Source organism: Heterocephalus glaber, unplaced genomic scaffold (genome assembly GCF_053883595.1).
Source record: "Heterocephalus glaber isolate CG9 unplaced genomic scaffold, H.glaber_assembly_v1.0 deba00001569, whole genome shotgun sequence".
Classification (NCBI taxonomy): Eukaryota; Metazoa; Chordata; class Mammalia; order Rodentia; family Bathyergidae; genus Heterocephalus; species Heterocephalus glaber.
In genome coordinates, this window is record NW_028258354.1 from 9,414,227 (window position 1) to 9,427,261 (window position 13,035).

At 37.1% G+C, this 13,035-nt stretch overlaps 1 protein-coding gene across 7 annotated transcripts in view; it reads left to right on the forward strand.

Moving 5' to 3' along the window:
* The window catches only part of Srgap1 (SLIT-ROBO Rho GTPase activating protein 1), a 308,189-nt gene that overhangs the window by 167,808 nt on the left and 127,346 nt on the right, over nt 1-13,035 (forward strand). The window lies entirely within an intron of this gene.

A 13,035-nucleotide genomic window follows, 5' to 3' on the forward strand; every position in this document is an offset into this window, starting at 1 on the left:
GTTCTTTAAAAAACTGGGGTTTGGCTAAGACTTAGGTAGAGATTTTGCTTTGTTTAGGTTAGTTGACTAGCATAATCCAGACTGGATTGAAATTGTTTTGTTGACCTCTCACATTAGATTATAGAGCCAGTTTTCTACGTGGCACATGGAAGGGACTCTGTAAGAAGTAGTAGGAATGTGCAAATGCATGAGTATGTGAATGAATGAATTTATATAAATATTTCAGAGTCCCCACCTTTTGCTTGCCAGTTCAATTGCTAACTTTTAGTTGAGCAAATCTACTTACTGATTTATTTTTGTAGATGGTCTTTGGATTTTTCTTACCACAGTTCTAGGGAAAATTAAAGTCCTGGGTTTCCTAGATTATATGATACAGTTTCCTCAAAACAGACTGTCCTCATAACCCCAGCCTGCTGCACATAGAGGTGGGCTTTTAGTCACACAGGGGAACAGCATGGCTTAGGGTCTTTGCACAATCACTGCTATTCCAGGAGAGGAAGCCATTTGGCTTTAAAGATAATTTAGTAGACTCTCGTTCATATTATGGAGCAGGGGATATTGCTCAGTGGTAGAGTGCTTGCCTAGCATGTGTAAGGCCCCAGGTTTAATCCCCAACACAGATGATAGATGGGGTCAATAGATTGGAAATCATTATGGAAATAATAAGAAATTACTAAAAAGCTGACTTATTAAATTTTTGTGAAGTTCAGCATATTGAAAAATGCTGTGGGAAAATATACTTCTGATTTTTTTTAACTCAATTATATCACAGACTGATCAAGAATATTATAATTCATTCTGCTTTTTATTAAGTAAGCTTATTTACATCCGCCACTGAGTTTGTACTTAACTGATTATTCATTTAGTGACACTGAAACAGCATTTCCAATTTATTGCCATTTTTAATAAATAACCCTAGTATGGAAAATTATGTTTCGCGAATAATTAAGGAAATGAAAGATGGAAATAGGACTTTAAATTTCAGTCTTCGGTTATTAAATCTGTCTGGTCTGTTCAAGTACTTCTTACGCCTCGGAGGTTACAAGTGACTTTGAAGTTGTTGGCTGAGCCGTTCACGTTGTCACCCACAGACTGAACACAGTAGAAGCAGACCTGAATATTCTAGGAGGTGCTGCATGTGTTTCCCTTTAGGGTTAAGTGTTGTCTTGTTGCAGAAAGAAAGCTCTAGTTCCACTGTATCTGTGACTCTAATTTTCCTACATTTGCTAGAGTTTATCTACAAGAGAACCTATTATTCTTTTTCCTTTTATATTATTTTTCCTTTTATATTATTTTTTAGCAGATTGTGAGGCTAATTTTGTGCTTTCATCTTTAGTTTTAATTTTAATAAGTATGAATCCATGTCCTTCTGGGTACGTCATTCCCAAAAACTTAGTTCAGGCCATTACACTCAACTCAACTTTCACCATTAGGTGTTTTGAAAAAAATTATTGCCTCTGTCTTCAGAGTTTATGTGAACTGAAGAAATCTACTATAATAAAGCCACATGAGCATGACCTTTGAAAACTTACAAACACACTGTGGACTTATGCCTGACCCCTTTAACCAGAATTTATATCCAAAACTAAGCATGAGACACTACGATCATTTGAAATGCTGTCATTAAATATTTAATCTGGTTTTCCTCTTTCTCTCTTATTCCCACTCTGACTCAGCATAGGGGCAGGATTCCTTGACTGGTCATCACATTAGATTTGCTTCAAAAATTCCTCTTTGAGAGGCCACAGTCTTTCTGAATTGATCCCTTAATCTGACCACATATGAGACTTGATTGATTGCTCAGCATGCTCACATGTGTTGGTATTAATTGTGCTCCTTGCTGTATTCTCTCTCCTTTCAGGGAGGATCCAAAGACAAGCCTGCACCCTGCAGCAACAGGGATCTGGTCAGGGCCCACCCAGTGTAGCACTTACTACAGCAAGTGGAACAGCAAGATAGACAGAGCTGTTCTGGCCTGTGCTGTGGTTTGAGTTTGTTACCCAAGGCTCATGTGTTGGAAGCTTTGTCCCTGTGTGGCAGTGTGAGAGGAGGGGGGAGCTTAAAAGGTGGGGCCTGCTGGGAGGTTCTTAGGTATCTGGAGGCAACCCTTGGAAAGGGATTAAGGTAGCTCTCACAGGACCCCGGAGTTCTCATGAGATCGATTTGTTACAAGAGTGAGCCCAACCCCTAAATCACTATCTGGCTTCCTGTTTGATGATGTGATCTCTTCCTCCCATTACTGTGACTCCATCTACCACAAGGTTCTTTCTAAAGCCTAGGCAATACTGCTGTCATGTCCTTGAATCTCCAGAACTGTGAGCTAAGTAAACCTCTTTCTTTATAAAGCTACTGAGCCCCAGCTATTTTTTGCTTCACTGTAGCAACAAAAACAGGGTAATACAGCCTGTCTGGCTCCTCTGAGATTATGAACTCTAGAGGGCAGAAGCCCGGCCTGAATAAACTCTGGGTCCCATTCCTTCCACAAACATAAACCCAGCACTTACAGTGTGCCAAGCACCAAAGAAGACATTGGGAATATAAAGAGGATTAGGAGGTGATCCCTGCTGTCAAAGGAACTGTTTATGAGGAGGGAAAAAAATGTGCTTAGCATAATAATATCTTATTATGGATATAGGATCATCATAATAAGAGCCATGACATAGAGACTAATAACATGTTCTATTAGTCTCTCAGAAAACTGTTTAACTGTAGAACATGGAAAAGCACAGGGCTGTGAGAACTAGAACTAAGGCTTAGCAATGATAGGCTGAAGGACAAGGTTTGGGATTTGTGGAAGGTGAAGTAGGTGAGTTAGTAGGGGAAGTTATGGATGAGTTAAGAAATTTAAACTAACAAAATAGAGCAAGCCTTTAAATGATTTCAGTCAGAATGCCAATTTGACTTTTTTTAGATTCTAATGACACACAGTAATATAGATCAGCCAGAATAGATAGAATTGGTGACTTTCCTTCAAGGAGAAGCATCTAGTTTTGGATGAACCCCAGGTTTCTGATTTGAGTAACATTGTTGCCTTGGAAACAGTATAAATTCATAATAAACATTAAAAAAAATCTTCCAACATGTGTTAAGGATCTTTAAAATGTTTACACTTTTTCTAGTAATTTCGTGTTCAGAAAGTGGCTTAACACAAAATGCAAGATACATCTCTCAGCCAGCATTTATGATGAGAGTTCAGAGTGCTTAAAGCACATTGGTGAAGTTGAAGCGCCTTGCAGCCTGCCAGCTGGACAGATGTACTGTCTCCTCCTCCTGGGATTCACCATGCTAGACCAAAGTGGAAAAATGGTTGACCTCATTCAGCTAATGGAAATGAAGAATTCATGGCCTTTGCTGCCTGTGCAACAATTACTCTTTCAAGCATGATGCTTACTGAGAACTGCAGCTGCACTCTATACAATAGCCAGAAAGGTTTTAACCGCCCCAGAAGATTGAATCACCTTTGGCAATGGGAGGAAAATGGTAAGAAATATCTTTGGACAGATGGCAGATGGAAAATATGAACCAAGAGCCCACCTGAATGACTTTGAAAGTACTGTTTCTTTTCTTGGTATTCACTCTTCGTATTCATTGAGTGATCCAGGTCTCTGCAGCCATCCTACACATCAGACTCTTGGAACACAGTTCTACCACAGAATCCCATATTTCCACAGAATTTTAGTTATTGTAAATCAAATTGTGGTTCTGAAAATTATATAAATATTTGAAAAAAATAAGAAAAAAATAAAAAATGTACTTGATTATAATAGGATGACTTCAATTCAGACCTATGTTTAGATACACAAATTTGAAAGAAATGTATCAAATTATAATCACAGTTATTTTGTCCCTCTGTTGTCAATTTTCTAATATTCTTCAATATATTTAATTCATTTTCATAATTTAAAAGAAAATCTTTGGAACTGTTAGTTTGGAACTTACATTTGAGATCTGAAAGATCAAAGTGGCAATAAATAGTAAATAGTTGGAAATATTTGAAATTTAACCCTGGGTTTATATATTGGAGACATTAGATAAATGTTAAGTTGAAATTCTAACATTTTTCTTTTCCATGCATCGTCATTCCAGAATCCTAATGAAACAGATTTCAAGTTTTACCATCATTTCAACCTCTGTTGGAAGGGAAAAAAAACCCTCTTCTCTTTTCCAACTCTTTTCCCTAACACAATTGAGGGACTCTCCTTTTCTTCTCCTTGTAAAAGTAATTTTAACCAGCTAATCTCGACATAGAAAATACTTTGTTTCAAACATATTTCATAATTTTTTTCTCTTACACAAAAGGAGCATTCATTGCTTTCCTTAAGTCAGTATCAGTTTTCTTAAGTAGCAGTTCTTATTCAAGGGTTAAGGATCTGCTGTCACTGTTTTCAAATTTTTAATGAAATAGGACCTAGAACCATCTGCACACTATTGAATTTTGATGGATTTTGACAGTCCAGATATTTTCTAATTAGAGGATTTCAGTTCATTAGTATGCTAACTATACCAATTGTGTTATAGCTACTGTGTTTTTTGGTTTAATGATTGAGGTCCAGAGTATTATTTAAAAGAAATGATTGTTTCTCATTGTTATAACAATAATTTGATGATATTTAAATTGGAGCTGGGAGTAACATGATGTGTTCCTTTTATTTTTTCTCATGCCAAGAGGACAGGGATGGTGCCCCCACCATTCAGACTAGCACTTAATATTGTGTCCAGCCCAAGTATCTGTGAATACAGTGTTGTGTGAAGTCATGTTTCACACACTAGTCACATAAACTAGTGTTTCTCACAGTACAATCCAGTTCCTTGATAAAACGTTCCTTGATAAACTAAGGGAATATAGTGGGAAGAAAACCCACCTGGTTGATTTCTAGGTTGCTTATTAGACCATGGTGTGTTTGGACTGTGACTGGAAGGGAATATGTAGGCAGAAAGTTTGGTGCTTTGTCATGAGGCTAGCTAAGGAAAGGAACTCACCACCAACTTTACAAAATCTAAAATCCCCTTTAGAGTCCAGTTTCTTTTTCTTTTTTCTTTTTTTTTTTTTTTGCCGTGGTTTTCAAATGGAAGTGATGTCTTTTATTGGTACATTTTAGGTATACAATATAATGACATTCATCACTGGAATTATACACCTTTACATACTCTCTTGGTTCTTATTTTTTCCCCCTTTCCCTGCCCTCCCTTCAACCCCTCCATCCCTCCCTATTTACAAAGACTTTCTTTCCTTTTTTCATTTTCTCATATTAATTCCATTCCCTTCTTTCCTTTCCCCTACCCCTCCCACTTCCCCCTCCCCTTTGCCCCTTTGCTTCCTATTTCACATTATCTATTATACCTTTTAGTCCTTAGTTACAGTTTCAGTTTCTCACACTAGACAGACTATTTTGGTATTTACACATGTGTGTCTTGTTTATTTCACTTAAGAGTATCGCCGCAATGTGCATCCATTTAGCTATAAATGTCTCTAATTTCTCATTTTTTATGGCTGAGTAGTACTCCATTTTAGAAAAAAAAACACATTTTCTTTATCCAGTCTCCAGTTGATGGGCATTTGGGCTACTTCCAAGTTTTAGCTATTACAAACTGTGCTGCTATGAACATGGGTGCACATATATCACTGTTGTATGATTCTTTTAATTCTTTGGGGAAGGTAGCCAGCAAGGGAATAGCTGGGTCAAATGGAACTTCCAGTCCTAGTGCTTTGAGGTATCTCCTTACTGATTTCCACAGTGGTTGCACCAGTCTACACTCCCACCAGCAGTGGAACAGGGTTCCTCTTTCCCCACAGCCCCACCAGCATTTGTTATTGGTTGATTTCATGATAGCAGCCATTCTTTCTGGAGTGATGTGAAATCTCAGCATTGTTTTCATTTGCATCTCTCGAATGACCAGTGATGTTGAACATTTTTTCATGTATTTATTTGCTATTTCTACTTCTTTGTCTGAGAAATGTCTGTTCATTTCAGATGCCCATTTTCAGATTGGGTCTTTAAATTTGGGAGGTCTGATCTTTTTAAGTTCTTTATAGATTCATGATAGTAGACCTTTGTCTGAGGGACAGCTGGTGAAAACTTTTTCCCACACTGTGGATTGTCTCTTGACACTGCTGGTGGTTTCTCTTGGAGCCCCATTTCTTAAGGGCCTCTTTCATGAATTATTTACATCTTATCATGTCGGCTGAGTAATTGTCCATTTCCTAATGATGTTTCATTTATTCATTCACTATCACTCATAGTAGGACCTCCAGTAAAATGGAGCATAGAAAGGTTAGTTTGTGTACATTGTGAGGGCACAGGGACATAAGAAAAGCCCAAGGACTGAAACAGAATATTTGGGAGCCTTTCAAAGTCAGGGGATACTTGGAGGAACCTAAAGGCCCAGGGCATGGGGAGGGACATCAAAGCAAGCATTATCTACCAGGCTCCTCATACATGGAAGTCAATGGAATAAATGCCAGAAGAGACCGAAGGAAGGGAGTGAGGGAGAGAGGGAGAGAGGGAGGGAGGGAAGAAGGAAGGAAGAGAAAATATCATGTAGCCATTCACTTAAGAGCATTGTCATTGCAAGCAGTGTCTGAGAAAGAATTAAATAACTATAACATTTATAGTGTTCTTTGTGTGTTAGGTTCCATCTTAATTATTATGTATATATCATTTCATTAATGCTTACAGCAACCCTATCAGATAGGTTCCATGACTATATTCATTTTACAGATCAGGAAACTGAAAGATAAGAAAATGCAAAGTCTTTGTGAGACTTCAGACTAGTCTTTCTTTTTTTTTTTTCCATTTAGTTTATTAGTACATTTTTGGTATACAGTACAGTTACATTCATCATTGGGATCTTGCACCTTTACGAGATGCATCTTGGTTCTTATTTTTTCCCCATTCCCCTGCCCTCCCTTCACCTCCTTCACCCCTCCCTATTTACAAAGACTTTGTTTCCATGTTTTTCCTTTTCTTATTTTTTCTTTTCCTTTCTTTCCTTTCCCCTTCCCCTCCCATTTCCCCTATTCCCTTCAACATTTTCTTCCTGTTTCACAATATCAGTTATACATTTTGATTCTTATTTATACTTTTAGTTTTTCACACAGTGAACTATTCGGTATTTACACATGTGTGTCCTATTTATTTCACTTAGGAGTATGTCCTCAATGTGCATCCACTTAGCTATAAATGTGTCTAGTTTCTCATTCTTTATGGCTGAGTAGTACTCCATTTTATAAAAACAACCACATCTTCTTTATCCAGTCACCAGTTGATTGGGCTGTTTCCAAGTTAGCTATTACAAACTGTGCCACTGTAAACATTGGTATACATATATATTGCTGTGGTATGATTCTTTTAATTCTCTGGGGAAGATAACCACCAGAGGAATTACTGGGTCAAGTGGGACTTCCAATCCTAGTTCTTTGAGGTATCTCCATACTGATTTGCACAGTGGTTGCACCAGTCTGCACTCCCACCAACAATGGAGAAGGGTTCCTTTCTCCCCACAACCCCGCCAGCACTTGTCATTGGTTGATTTCATGGTAGCAGCCATTCTTTCTGGGGTGAGGTGGAATCTCAGCATTGTTTTCATCTGCATCTCTCGAATGACCAGTGATGTTGAACATTTTTTCATATGTTTTTTTGCTGCTTTTACTTCTTTGTGTGAGAAATGTCTGTTCATTTCAGATGCCCATTTTTGAATTGGTTCTTTATATTTGGGGGGGGTCTGAGTTTTTTGAGTTCTTTATATATTCTAGATAGTAGACCTTTGTCTGAAGAACAGCTGGTAAAAATTTTTCCCCACATTGTAGGTTGTCTCTTAGCTCTGTTGGTGGTTTCTCTGGCAGTGCAGAAGCTTTTTAATAAGATGAGATCCCAGTTGTTGATTCCTTGTGCTAGTTCCCATGCTACTGAGGATTTGTTCCTAAAGTCCTTTCCTATGCCAGTGTCTTCGAGAGTTCAGACTAGTCTTTATTGCAATATGTTATAGTGCTTCCCAGGCAAACTTTATATATTTCAGGGCCTCTGGAGAAAGGTCAAGGAAAAATGAAATATATGCTTGGCATAGAACGATCTCTCTATTATGCCATATTTCTTCTACCTCATTAACTAAAGCCTTATAAAATATGGAACATAGAAAGAATTGTCTTACTTGTTCTGTGATATTTGGCCTAGAGAATGTAGGTTTTTAATCTGACCCCAGATATTCTTGATTGAAGGTTAATTGAACCTAAGGGATTTTTTTTGTCATTGTTGCTGTTGTTATTGTTTTGAAATCTTAGCCAAGAAATACTTTCTTTTTGTACTTGCTACCTGAAATGTAGGTAGCTGAGCAGAGTTACTTGATGGCCTTTGATCCCATTAGAGAGTTCTAAATTGGTGACCTGAATCTTTGAATGAAACCTGATATTAAAATAACACTAAGGTGAAGTCACAGGAGATTGTAGTGTAATGCATATAGTCAGAATAACCAAGATTTGGGGAAAATAAAATGAGTTTCAGTTGGCTTCATTTGCCCACTTGTGACTTTCCATTCCCTTGGGAGTGATTCTTAGCCCACAAGCTCATATATCAAAAACATAGCAAGACTTCAAATTCCTATCTCAAATTTAGGGATTTTAGACGCTGTCACAGTTTGCTTAATATAGCAGCACTGTCTTCAATACCACCCCCCCAAAAAAATTTATAAATGCTGCTAATGAATTTGAATTTTTCAGAGTACAAGTACTGCTCTGATAGTGTCTTCCTACAGTATTTTATTTTCCATAAATATTCAATTAATTTTATTTGGCCTTTGCCCCAGTGACTATGTATTCACATGTGTTCTCCAGTTTCATCTGAGTTCCAACGTTTTCTTAAAGGTAGTCTGTGGCTTTTCCATTCTGCCCTTTCAGCAGTGGCCAGCAGATTCTTTCAGCAGTTCGATGACTACAGCTCTTATATACACACACTATCTCAGCTTGTTCTTGAATTTATCCAGCAAATGTTTGTCTAAAGCTTCTTATGTGCCAAAGTAAGGACAGAGATGGGTGAGACTAAGTGCCTTCTTCAATTTTGTGTCCTAGTTGCCCACTTGCTCAGGCAGCGCATCTAAAGATAAAGATATAGTCCTTTTCTTCAGGACTCACAGTCCAGTGGGGGGCATCTAAATGAATCAGTTCATCACACTGCAAATGAAGCCATGCTATACATTTTTTCCTTTCTTTATATCTGACTACACAGTGACCTCAAAACATGGAAAAAGCAATGTTTGGATAGTATTTCCTTTAAGATAACAGATATTTTGCTGAAAACAATATTCAGATATTCTCAGAATATGCCTAGGCAAGAGTATTTTAAAATACTGTTTAATACTCATAAAGTAGAAGAATTCACCTTTTTTGTGTTAATATAAATAAATGAAAACAATCAACAAAGAAATATCAGAGTTGAACCAAACCTTTGAACAAATGGACTTAATAGATATGGACAAACTGTTCCCCCAACAACGAATATACATTCTTTTCAGCTGCATATGATTCTTTCTCCAGAATAGACCACATACAAGTGAATAAAGCAACCCTAGGCAAATGGAAAAGAATCATAATTTTACCATGCATATTACCAGATCACAGTGCAATGAAACTAGAATTCAGTAGCAAAAGAAACCACAGAAACTGTGCAAAACCATGGAAATTGAACAACACACTCTTGAATAATCAGTGGATCACAGCAGAAATTAAGGAAGAAACAAGACAGTTCCTAGAATTAAATGATAATACCAGTATGACATACCAGAACTTATGGGACACAATGAAAGCAGTCCTAGGAGGGAAGTTAATAGGGGTAAATGGCCACATCAGAAAAACAGCATGAACCCAAATAAATAACCTAATAATGAACTGCAAAGTCTTAGAAAAACAAGAACAGTCCAAACCAGAGCTTGTGTAAGGAAAGAGATTATAAAAATTAGAGCATAAATTAATGAAATGGAGACTTAAAAAAAATCAGTGAATTGAAGAGTTAGTTCTTTAAGAGAATAAATAAAATAGACAAACTCTTAGCCAGTCTTACCAAAAAAAAAAAAGGAAAGAAGAGACAAATTTTTATGCAGTAAGAAATAAAAATGGTGATATCACAGTGAACACCACCAAAAACCAAAAAAAAATTACCAACTTCTTCACAAACACAAATACCAAACAATTGGAGAGCTCAAAAGAAATGGAGAGATTCCTAGATACATATGAATTGCCAAAACTGAAACAAGAAGACTTAAAAATCTTGAACAGTGCAATAAGAGGCAATGAAATTGAAACAGTAATAAAAAGCCTACCAAGAAACCCCAGGACCTAATGGATTCATAGCCAAATTCTACAAGAATTTCAGCAAAGATGTACTACCAATATTTCTCAAACTGTTTAATGAAATTGAGAGAGACAGAGTACTTCCAAAATTATTCTCAGAAACTAACATTATCTTGATCCCAAAAGTAGACAAGGATCCAACCAAAAAAGAAAACTATAGGCCAATTTTTCTAACAAACATAGATGCAAAAATCCTTAACAAGATACTAGCAAACAGAATGTGACAAATTATCAAAAAGATCATACACTTCATCCCAGGGATGCAGGGATGATCCAACATATACAAATCAATAAATGTAATTCACTACTGTTAGGGCTTGTATCTAGATGTTCTCCCAAAGCCTCATGTACTCATAAATGTGGCTTTTCAGAGCTTAGGGCATGTAATACTGGGATTACAGGTGAATGGTACTAAGTTACTCCACTGATTGTAGTTACCATAGTTCTAAGGGTGGTTGAATGGATTTATTGATGATGGAAGCCCCACCATGTGTGGGTAGCACCACTCAAAAGTCTAGTAGCCTGGATGGAATAAAAGGGAAAGGTGGGCTTGCTGCTGCTAACGCCACTACTGCTGCTAATGCTGCCACTGCCACCACCACCACCACCACCTCCTGCCCTCTCTGCCATGGACTGTTTCTCCTCAGCCATTCCCATCTGCCATGCCATTCTGTCTTGGAGCCAGCCAGCTGTGGAATGAAACTCTCAAATTGTGAGCTGAAATAAACCTTTCCTCCTTCAACTTGTGGGTCCTCGGTATTTTGTCTCAGGAATGAAAAAGTAACTAGGACAACCACATGAACAGAAGCAAGAACAAAAACCACATGATCATCTCTATAGCTGCAGAAAAAGCCTTTGACAAAATCCAGTACCTATCATGATAAAACCCCTGAAGAAAACAGGCATAGAAGGTCTGTATCTCAACATGACAAAAACCATTTATGACCAACCTACTGCCAACATCATATTAAATGGGAAAAAGCTGAATGCTTGAAACATTAGCCAGAAAAATCAGATGAGAAAGAAATAAAAGTGATACAGTCAAAATATCTTTTTTTTGTTGGCGGGGGGGGGCAGTTTAACCAGGGGTAGAACTCAGGACCTTGCGCTTGCAGGGCAGGTGGCATAACCACTGAGTTAAATCCCCACCCCAAAATATCATTATTTCCAGAGGACATGATCCTTTACTTACAAGACCCAAAAAATTCCACCAAAAGACCCCTAGAATTGATAATCAAATTCAGCAGTATACCAGAATACAAAATAAACATACAAAAATCAATAGCATTCCATACACTAATAATGAACTCACTAAAAAAGCAATTAGAAAAATAATGCCATTCACAGTTGCATCAAAAAATTAAATACTTAGGTAGTAATCTAATTTAGGTAGTGAAAGATCTCTACAATGAAATTACACAAACTAAAAAAGAAAATCGAGGAAGACATCATAAAAAGGAAAAATACCCCCCATTTCTAGTTATCCCTGACATAATCAAAATGGTTACACTACCAAAACTGATGCACAAATTTAATACAATCCCAAACAAAATGCCAGTTGTCATTTCTTACAACAATCCTAAAATTTAAATGGAATCAGAAGAGTCCCAGAAGAGCAAAAGCAATGCTAGGTAACAAACGCAAAGCAGGTGGCATCATAATTCCAGACTTGAAGTTATACTATAAAGCTATAGTGATTAAAACAGCATGGTACTAATACAAGAAAAGCATGTGGATCAGTGGAACAGAATAAAAGCAGAAACAACCATAAGCAGATATAGCTATTTGATCTTTGACAAAGGACCCCGAAGCACACACTGAAGGAAAGATAGCCTCTTTAATAAATGGTGCTGGGAAAATTGGCTATCCATGTGCAGAAGATTGAATCTAGATCCATATACCTCACTGTGTACTAAACTGAAATCAAAATGAATCAAAGAGCTACCTATTAAAGTAGAAACACTTAATTGGCTGTAAGATAAAAAAGGTACAACTCTTGAAGACATAGCTGTAGGCAGGTCCTTTCTGAACAGACCCCCAGTAGCATAAGAAATACTACCAAGAATCAACATGTGGGATCATACAAAATTTAAAATCTGCACAGTAAAGGAAACCACCAACAGAATGAAGATACAATCTACAGAATGGGACAAAATTTTTGCTAGCTATTCCTCACATAGAAGACTAACATCAAGAATATATAAAGAAATCAAAAACATTAGATCCCCCCCAAAATAAAAGACCCAATCTAAGACTGGGCAACAAAATGAATAAATACCTCTCAAAAGAAGTACAAATGACCAACAAATACATGAAAAAATGCTCATCATTGCTGGCCCTTAGAGAAATGCAAATTAAAACTCTACTGAGTTAACATCTTACCTTAGAAACAATGACTATCATTAAAAAATCTAAAAATAACATATGCTGTGAGGATGTAGGGAAAAAGGAACTCTATACATTGTAAACTAGTACAACCACTATAGAAATCAGTCCATATTCCTCAAAAAACTAAAACTGAAATTCCATTTGGCCCTGCTATTCTCCTCCTAGGTATCTTCCCAAAAGCATTAAAATCATATTACAGGGATACATACATACCCTTGTTTGTAGCAGCATGATTTATAATAGCTAGATCTTGGAAACAATGTATGTGTCCATCGACAGATGAATGGATAAGGAAAATGTGGTATTTA